Below are 3942 nucleotides of genomic sequence, written 5' to 3' on the forward strand. Positions count from 1 at the left end.
TCCAAGTTATTTGCCCACCTGGGAGCAATGTTTAAGTATTATGATCAGGTTCTCCAAGTGCTCTTTATTGGTCTTCCCTGTTATTAGCACATCATCCAGATAAATGGCAACCTGGGGTAGCCCTTGTAAAACGTTCTCCATGGTCTGGCGGAAAAGGACACTGGCTGATGATATCCCAAATGCCAGCATTGCACATTGCACATTGCTTTAAGCCTTAATGGGTATTAATTGTAGCATCCTTCTGGGACTCCTCAACCAGTTGCAATTCCAGGTGGACGTGGCTCATGTCACTTTTGCAAAGGAGATCCCCCTTTCCCTGTCAAAGCTTTGAAAAAGGGTCAGTTAGACTCAAAGCATCAGCTCTTTTCTCTCCTTACAGATGCTGCCAGACCTGCTGAGATTTTCCAGCATTTTCTCTTTTGGTTTCAGATTCCAGCATCCGCAGTAATTTGCTTTTTACCTAGCTCTGATTAGTCTGGTTTGGTACAGAGATTAAAGTTTATTGAGAGGCCTTTTTTTGTTTATATGTAAACAGATGAGACTTAAGGCCAAAGTGGTCATGTTTTAGAAGTGACCTGTATAATGGAAGGGGAGTGGTCAGCTCTCTAGCTGAGCAGTTCAGACCAGAACTAGTTAGGTATTCAGCTGTGTGGAAACAGGCTGTCTGTCTCTCTGCCCTTCTAACTTCAACCTGTAAGCATCTGTTCCATTTTTAACTGTTTCTTAAGGGGGTTTGCTTATTGGGGCTGTTGTATATATTCGGAACAGCGAAATTAAGTCTATTTTGGATAGACTGCGTTCTGTAGGGGTTCTTTATTCTTTGTGTTTCATTGTGTAATTTTGTGAATAAAGTTTTTTGACTTTTAAAACCGGGGTAGTCAACCTCGCTAACTTATTCCGGGTAATTTTCACTGTACACCTACCAAATCAAATTGCAAAGTTATGGTCTGGGCTGCCTGCTTAATGTTTTGAATGGTCTGGCCTCGTCCATAACCAGGTCCCCATGCTCCACGTTATGTATTTTCTAATGATAGAGCCAGTTGTAGTGCCTGTTTGAAGTCCAGTTGGGCTTCAGCTAATAGGAGCTTCTGTATGGTCATGTCATTAATCCCACAAAACAAGTGGTCCCTCAGCGTCTCATTCAGGGTTAATCCAACATCACATGCCTCTGCCAGTTATCACAACTTGTCAAAAATCCTGATCTGGATCCTCCTGGTTCTCTAAAAGCTAAACAAAATGGATAGCATGTCAGAATTAGAGGAGGCTTGGGGTTGTAATATTCCTTACCAACACTCTTGGAAGGCTTTAATGTCTACTGAAGTAAGTACATCCCATCACCAAGTCACCCGTTACTTGTGTACAGTACACTGGCTGTGGCCAGCCAGCTCAGAATCACTCACCTGAACGGAGGAGATTCTAATCTCCTGGGTTTTTTTTTCTTGTTTCTCCTGGTTTTATTGGTCAGCCAGGGCTTTCCTGACTGGACTGTGTTAATAACCCCAATCAACAATCTCATAGTCAACAAGATCCAATTGGTACCAATCACTACAGTGGACATGTAAAAAAGACTTCAGTAATTATGGGTGACTTTAATCTTCATGCAGATTGGGATAGTCAGATTAGTAGAAGAGCACGAACAGCCAAGTTTCTGTTATTGAGACTGGCTGTAATGCAACGAGGGGTACGTCAGTTTCCAAGAGATCAATTGTGTTAGGGGATTCTGTAGTCGGAGGTACAGACAGACGTTTCTGTGGCCAGCAGAGAAAAAGCAGAATGGTGTGTTGTTTCCCTGGTGCCAGGAACAAGGATGTCTCAGAGGGTGCAGAATGTTCTCACAGGGGGAGAGGGGCCAGCAGGAGGTCATTGTACACATTGGAACGAATGACATAGGAAGGGAAAAGGTTGAGGTTCTGAAGGGAGATTAGAGAGTTAGGCAGGAATTTAAAAAGGAGGTCCTTGAAGGTAGTAATATCTGGATTACTCCCAGTGCTACAGGCTCGTGAGGGCAGGAATAGGAGGATAGAGCAGATGAATGCATGGCTGAGGAGCTGGTGTATGGGAGAAAAATTCACATTTTTGGATCATTCGAATCTCTTTTTGGGTAGAAGTGACCTGTACAAGAAGGACAGATTGCACCTAAATTGGAAGGGGACTAATATACTGGCAGGGAAATTTGCTAGAACTGCTTGGGAGGATTTAACTAGTAAGGTGGTGGGGTGGGACCCAGGGAGATAGATCAATCTCTTTCCTCACTGAGACTGGTACAGCTGAGAACAGAAGTGAATCAAACAGGGCAGGCAAGGACAAGGTAGGACTAATAAATTTAAACTGCATTTATTTCAATGCAAGGGGCCTAACAGGGAAGGCAGATGAACTCAGGGCATGGTTAGGAACATGGGACTGGGATATCATAGCAATTACGGAAACATGGCTCAGGGATGGGCAGGACTGGCAGCTTAATATTCCAGGATACCAATGCTACAGGAAGGATAGAAAGGGAGGCAAGAGAGGAGGGGGGAGTGGCCTTTTTGATAAGGGATAGCTTTACAGCTGTGATGAGGGAGGATATTCCCAGAAATACATCCAGGGAAGTTATTTGGGTGGAACTGAGAAATAAGAAAGAGTTGATTACCTTATTGGGATTGTATTATAGACCTCCCCAATAGTCAGAGGGAAATTGAGAAACAAACTTGTAAGGAGATCTCAGCTAACTGTAAGAATAATAGGGTAGTTATGGGAGGGGATTTTAACTTTCCAAACATCGACTGGGACTGCCATAGTGTTAAAGGCTTAGATGGAGAGGAATTTGTTAAGTGTGTACAAGACAATTTTCTGATTCAGTATGTGGATGTACCTACTAGAGAAGGTGCAAAACTAGACCTACTCTTGGGAAATAAGGCAGGGCAGGTGACTGAGGTGTCAGTGGGGGAGCACTTTGGGGCCAGCGACCATCATTCTATTTGTTTTAAAATCGTGATGGAAAAGAATAGACCAGATTTAAAAGTTGAAGTTCTAAATTGGAGAAAGGCCCATTTTGACGATATTAGGCAAGAACTTTCGAAAGCCGATTGGAGGCAGATGTTCGCAGGTAAAGGGACGGCTGGAAAATGGGAAGCCTTCAGAAATGAGATAACAAGAATCCAGACAAAGTATATTCCTGTCAGGGTGAAAGGGAAAGCTGGTAGGTATAGGGAATGCTGGATGACGAAAGAAATTGAAGGTTTGGTTAAGAAAAAGAAGGAAGCATATGTCAGGTATAGACAGAATAGATTGAGTAAATCCTTAGAGTATAAAGGAAGTAGGAGTATACTTAAGAGGGAAATAAGGAGGGCAAAAAGGGGACATGAGACAGCTTTGGCAAATAGAATTAAGGAGAATGCAGAGGGTTTTTACAAATATACTAAGGGCAAAAGGGTAACAAGGGAGAGAACAGGGCCCCTTCAAGATCAGCAAGGCAGCCTTTGTGTGGAGCCACAAAAAATGGGGGAGATACTAAATGAATATTTTGCATCAGTATTTACGGTGGAAAAGGATATGGAAGATATAGACTGTAGGGAAATAGATGGTGACATCTTGCAAAATGTCCAGCTTACAGCAGAGGAAGTGCTGGATGTCTTGAAACGGTTAAAGGTGGATAGATCCCCAGGACCTGATCAGGTTACCTGAGAACTCTGTGGGAAGCTAGAGAAGTGATTGTTGGGCCTCTTGCTGAGATATTTGTATCATCGATAGTCACAGGTGAGGTGCCGGAAGACTGGAGGTTGGCAAACGTGGTGCCACTGTTTAAGAAGGGCAGTAAAGACAAGCCAGGGAACTATAGACCAGTGAGCCTGACCTCGGTGGTGGGCAAGTTGTTGGAGGGAATCCTGAGGGACAGGATATACATGTATTTGGAAAGGCAAGGACTGATTCGGAATAGTCACCATGGCTTTGTGCGTGGGA

Source organism: Chiloscyllium plagiosum, chromosome 6 (genome assembly GCF_004010195.1).
Source record: "Chiloscyllium plagiosum isolate BGI_BamShark_2017 chromosome 6, ASM401019v2, whole genome shotgun sequence".
NCBI classification, from domain to species: domain Eukaryota; kingdom Metazoa; phylum Chordata; class Chondrichthyes; order Orectolobiformes; family Hemiscylliidae; genus Chiloscyllium; species Chiloscyllium plagiosum.